This window comes from Crocodylus porosus, unplaced genomic scaffold, assembly GCF_001723895.1.
Source record: "Crocodylus porosus isolate Cpor-Errol unplaced genomic scaffold, CroPor_comp1, whole genome shotgun sequence".
In the NCBI taxonomy this organism is placed as follows: domain Eukaryota; kingdom Metazoa; phylum Chordata; order Crocodylia; family Crocodylidae; genus Crocodylus; species Crocodylus porosus.
In genome coordinates this window covers 171,045,773-171,052,124 of record NW_017728906.1, presented here as the reverse complement: position 1 = coordinate 171,052,124, position 6,352 = coordinate 171,045,773, and positions in this window count along the sequence as shown.

The following is a 6,352-nucleotide window of genomic DNA, read 5'->3' as shown; positions in this document are numbered from 1 at the left end:
CCGCGCGGCTGCGAGTGTGGAACGCGCCGGGACTTCGCTACATTGTTGGCATTCCACGCGCGTCACGTGACCGCGCGTCATCGCCCCCAGCGGGCGGGGTGAGACTGGGACCAGCGCCTGACCCGGGCGCCGCTCGCCCGAGAACTTCCCCGGAGTGGTCGCCGGCGGGGCGGCCCCGCACCTCCGCTGGAGCCAAGAGCCCCGCAAAGCTGCCCCGGCCCGGCCGCTCCTGCCCCCGCGCTGCGCGGAGGCCGCAGGGACACGCTGTCCTACCCCCGCGCTCAGCGGACGTCTCTTCCCGTTGGGACAAGCGCAGGAGGCTGCGGGGCGCTTCGGCCCCGGCCTGTCCGCACATGGGCACCGGGACCGGGGTCTCCGCGCTCTGCAGGGGGCTAGCAGGGACCCCGTCCCAGCCAGGCTGCTCTCTGGGCCGCGCCACCTCCCCCTTACACCCGGGTCTGGCCCCTCTCGGCTGCACCTTAGTGGAAAGCGCCCCCCGCCCGGATCAGGGTCCTCCCCGCACCACAGGCCCCTCTCGCTCCCCGCGCTGCCCTGCTGACTTGTGCGGTAGGCTGGGGGAGCGGACAGGGAAGGTTTCATCCGTCCTGCCGCTGCCAGGCCCAGGAGAGGCAGCAGCAACGGCCAGGCAGGCAGGTTAACCCTTCCCTGCCTGCTCCCCCAGCCAGACAGCCTGGGCAGCCAGGATTGAGGTGGGAGGAGGGGACAGGAGTGAAGCCCGGAATGGGAGAGGAAGGGAGGGAGAGTCTTACCTTTCAGTCCTTCAGGCCCCTGCCCCCCCCGAGCATGTGAAGCTCCAACCATGAGCTAGGACTAACACCCAGGGGCATTGGAGCAGCTCACACGATAACATGTAACAAGGCCCTGAGTTAATGTTTCCAGATTTGAGCTGATGTTTTTAGCTAGAGTTAAAAACAGCTTGCAGGGCTGTGGAATAGTAGCTACATTAAGAAAAACAGCTAATAGCAGAATTGCAAAAGAAAGAATTGCTTGATCAGCTGAAGCTGTGGGATAAGGAGTTTAGAAAGAATCAGGTGGGTTATAATGAGCCATGAAGTGAGGTGACTCCCTGCTGCCTGAATAGGAGTCCTGCTGCTGTGGGCAGTTGTTTCACTCAAAGCTTAAAACCACAAATCAAAGGGGGTGGGGGGGATGAAACTGCACTACTGCACCTACCCTGGATCCACCCTTGGATCCAGGCATTAACAACTCCCAGAGAAAGAGGACATAAAGAAAACAAACTTATAGAAGATAAATACAGATACACCAAATAAGCATGCAAGTTATCTCTACAGCCCTGTTCCAGGTTAGGGAGGGAGATTCTGTTCCATATTCATTTTAAATACAGATTGTTAAAGTGTCTCCCTCTGAGGAAGAAGGATTTCAGTGTGTGTTTCTGGGGGAGTTATCTAAATACTAAAGCACATGGGTAATTTTACTCATGTAAACAGACCCACTGGTTGATTATCTGCTCATATAAAGCTGAGCAAGGGAATAATGTATTTTTTTTGTGGAATGGGAGCTAAATATATAGCCCCTTCAAAGCCAATAGGATAATTATGTGAGTAATGCTACTCCCATATGGCCCTGTCTTGAAACATTCTTTGAAATCTCACTTGTCTTCTAATTTTTATATTGCTTCGTCCAAATTGCCACTACAGCCTGTGAACAACTGGGATTTTTGAAGAGAAGGGAATCAGCTGAAAAAATAGTTTAAGAACCTTTCTAAAACTTAAAGTTTAAAAAACAAATTGCCATGTTTTTTAGAAAAAAAAGTGTAATGACGTGACTTTATCATTTTAGCAACTGAAGGCTGCCAGTTACTTTTTAGGAACTAATGCCAGACTTTCAATAGTGTCATTGACTGAAATATATTGAGGGGAAGAAAGGAAAGGAAATCTCCAGCTCAGCGGAGCTACAGAAAGCCCTTGGACTCAGAACAGATTCCAGTGACAGCATTACATTGTGGGGTGAAGTGGTTCACTTTGCAATCTTCAAATATGTGAAAAACTAAAGTAAACTTTAAATGTTATGATAGATGCAGCAAGGCTTCATTTTCTGAATTACTGTTGGGCTTAGCCCATGAGGCATAGCAACATGATTGTCTAAAACAGGGTATTGCTCAATTTCTTAAGACCTTTTCCCACCAAAGTCCAGGCTGGCTTAAAGAGGCAGCATCAATATAAAAATTGTGCAGCCCATGTGAAAATGTCTGTATCTTAAATACTAATATTATCTATGTGATTAAATCTTGACAAAATTGAGACTTTCAGGGCATTTTTCATTATTAACCCTGTTTGTTTTCTTTTTTTTTCCAATCAATTTGGACAGCGACTTTAAACTCAGATATTTCAGTTTCCAGTCAGTTTCAGTTGCTGGATCTGGTGCACCAGCACGAAGCTGTAGTGTTTGGATTCCCTGCTACAGAGTAAGAGAGATGGGAATTTGGGGGGAAGGAGAGAAAGCTCATCTCCTATACTACAGAAGCACTACATCAGCATGTCCTCTTGTAAACTTAGCAGCTTCCTTGCACTGTTCAAGCAGAACAAACTGTGATAATAACCATGTTCCCATAGAGTATTACATACACCCTGGGAATTTGGTGTGCTGAAGCATCATTCAACATTTCAGTTAAAACTTGGTTTGGTCCCATATGCACTGAAGCTATTAAGAACAAAGTATATTAAGGCATAATAATTCCCCCCTTCCAACATTATTTCCACGTTAAGATGGTATCAGAAGGAGGGTTATCACATTAAAAGACCAATAGCATTCTATGTCTGAGAAAATCTATTTAAGGGCTAGAGGAAAAAAAAGCATGGCATAGGTAATGACTGGTGCTCTAGAAATATCTTGGATTCCAGCACAATGGCAATGGAATGGGCTAGACATTATTTCATTTGACTCAACTTTACGTTAAAAAATATAAACATGGGATTCTTTTACTGGCAAATAAATATCAGAAATTACAACTAATTTTGCAATCCTCCCAAAAGAATACATGATATGTTCCCGTATCCACCCCGTCCCCAAATGCATATCACATCAATTCTTAAGTTTAACAGGAGCAAGAGCAGAGCTGAGGAGCTCTGCACTGAAAGAATGTCAAGATGTTGTGTGGACTCTCACTAACACTAGGTAGTTGTACTCAGGCCCTCTCAGAGGTTGAGAGAGGGGCCCAGGCCACTTCCATTTTTTGCGGCTCCTGGTATATTAAAAAACTATTAATCCATAGTGCACTACAGGCGGTGTGGCCTGGCAATGGGGCACTAGTTTAGAGTTGTATGATGAACGTCATCTTCTTTCAATCCTGTCAGTGTATCTCTGTGTCTGTATGTATAACCTCATTTGGAGATAACATCAAAAGTCTAAATTTGAGGCCCACTGTGAATGAGAGGCCCAGGGCCAAATGGCCCTCCTGCCCCCCCCCATGATAGGCCCTGGTTGTACTACATGCTGACTGTCCACCTGCTGAAGTTGAGAAGGCCTCTACTGACTGGATGACATTTCACCAATTGGATGTAATGCAGTAACTCTTGAACACCACAAGCAGCCAACTGCAGAATTTCAGGGAATGTTCTTGGTCTCAATGGGCAAAACCCAGAATAGAGAACTCAGGGAAGGAGGGGGTGGGGGTGAACACACAGCTCCTGGCATTTGGTGAGTATATCCAGCAATTTCAGTCTGGTCTGCAATTATGTACAGATCAACATGGGTGTAGGTTGTTTGTCTGCTACAACCTACACCCCACCCCTATAGATCAAAGAACTAGTCAACAGCAGCCATTAGCACCTTCCAGTATAACAATACCCTCATCACAGTTCTGCCCACCCTCCCAGTGTTGTTGGTTGAAGCAAACTTCCTATGGCCCAAAGTTGGTCTAATAAAAGATATCATACCTACCCAAAGAAGCTTGCCTGCCTATGGCCCAAAGCACACTGAATGGACCCAGGCCATGCTGGGACAAGAAACGTAAAACCTGCCAACACTTTTCCTACGATAACCACATCACACAACAGAACCATCACCATCCTGGATCTTATACTTGCACCTACAGAAATGTAATATATCTCATCCAGTGCATGAAACTCCCTGCTGGAAAATATGTAGGAGAAACCAAACAACAATTGCATACTAGAATGAACACAAACTGAAAATCTATCAAGACAAAAATATCCAATTACCTGTGTATGCTCACTTCTCACAAGAGAACCACTCTCTCTTCAATTGCTCAGTTACAATCCTCAAAGGGAATTTACAAAACACCTTTCATAAACGAGCCTATGAACTTCACTTCATAAATCTACTGATACAAAAAATCATGGACTAAATACAGACATTGGATTTATGGCACATTATAACCTGTCTAATATCTGGTAACCCCAGGTAACTTGTCTGCATTTTACCATCTACAATCTATCACCAGCTCAACATTCCCCTTTTCCCCCACCCCACCTATCTGTTCTCTATTGTCTCCCATTCCCTCTGATCCTCACTACCTTGCATTTGCATCTTCACAGACCTGCTCTTTGCATGTTGGCTTCTTTTCTACCCAGAAGAATACACAAAACACCACCAGACTCTCCCTATGCCTGGAAAAGGGTGTTTGTCCCTGAAAGCTTGCAAAGAATAATTTTTCCAACAATTGAGTTGGTCTAATAAAAGATACCACATTTACCCAAGGAACTGTGTCTGCCATCCCAGACAAAATGAAATAATGATAAATAATAAGTATGTGAGAGGTAGTTGCAGGTCTTTCTGCAGAGGAGAGTAGGCCTTAGGCTGGGATTCCTCTCCTTTTCCTTCCTCTGTTCTCTCTTCTCTGCTTTGATGGTAAGATGCTTCACCTCAAAATAGGCTGTAGTTTGGTTGAGGTTGTGGCCCCATTGATGTAGATCAGCAGCCAACACCGCCCAGCTCTTCATGTCAGCATCCGTTTTCTTGAGGTGTGCCTTCAATGTGTCCTTGTAGTGTTTCATCTGGCCACCCCAAGATCTCAGGCCATTACTGGGAAGCACATACAGAGTTCCTAGCCTAGAGAAGAAATAGAAGAAACTAGGGCAGGGCAGCCACACAAAGTTCCTACCATGGTGAAAAATATGGCTTGTATGACAGTTTCCTTATCTCTAAAGAGAGGATCATGATCTCAGTATTGTGAAAACAGGGGGTAAATGGTTCTTTGTAAGAACAAGCATTATTTTACTATAAAATGAGGGGCCACATCCCATAAATTATGTATGCTCCTAAACTCCCAATGAAATCAATCAGAGTTTAGATGCCTAAACCGGAGTTAGGTAGCTAACTACGTTTTTAGGTCTGTAACAAGTCTATAAATTAAAGCTCAGAATCTCAGTTCAGCATTTATTTAAAAGGGCGTTGTGTAGATTTCTCCAACAATCTATTTTAGGTACTTATAGGGCAACTCTCCCCTAGGTATCTCAGTACTGGGTAGCCCTACTCATTTGTGGAATACATTCATTTTTAGCAAATTTGTAAAATGTTTCACATTCAACTTACCTATTGATTTAATACTAACCTTTTGCATCTGAGGCATTTAAACTACATTATGCACTCTGCAATAAACTGCTAACTCAGACTTTCATTTGCATTTGTTGGGGAAAGAAACATTTTAGCATCACTTCTTGGCCTCTTGAAGGCTCAGATCAAGTGTTTTAACCTCTTGCATGCAACAGTTATTCTGTGTCCACTGACTGATTATAAACTTCCAACTTCCAACAGAACTGTTAAATAGGATGTTACAAATCTGTTTACTGGATGAAAAAGTGTCACATTTAATTTAAAGCAAAGGTAGCTTAGGTTAGAGTAGCACAGTTTTGGGAGACAAATTACTGAATTCTCATGTTGGCTGTACCACTAACTCACTGTATGATTTTGAACAAGTCCTTTACCCTGTATTTGTCAAGTTTGCTTCATGGGAATATTCATGGGAGGATCTGAGATTTTGTAAAGGGGTGTGTAGGCGCCCCACGTGATACTGCAGGGATAGCTACACCTTCACTCCCAGCTTTCCTCCCCTGGCAGTGGGGCAGGAAGGCCCAATTGTTGAAGCAGCACCCAGCTATTTTTTAAGTCCCCAAAGCAGGTAAGAACATGCCTCTCAGCAGCATAGAATCATAGAAGTCAGGTTGGAAGGGACCTTGTAGATCTTCAAGTCTGACCCCCCGCCTGGGCAGGAGAAAACACTGGGCTCAAATGATCCCAGCTAGGTAGGCATCAAGCCTCCTCTTAAAGACCCCCCAGGGTAGGAGCCAGCACCACTTCCCTAGGAAGTTGGTTCCAGCTCCTAGCCACCCTAACTGTGAAGTAGTTCTTA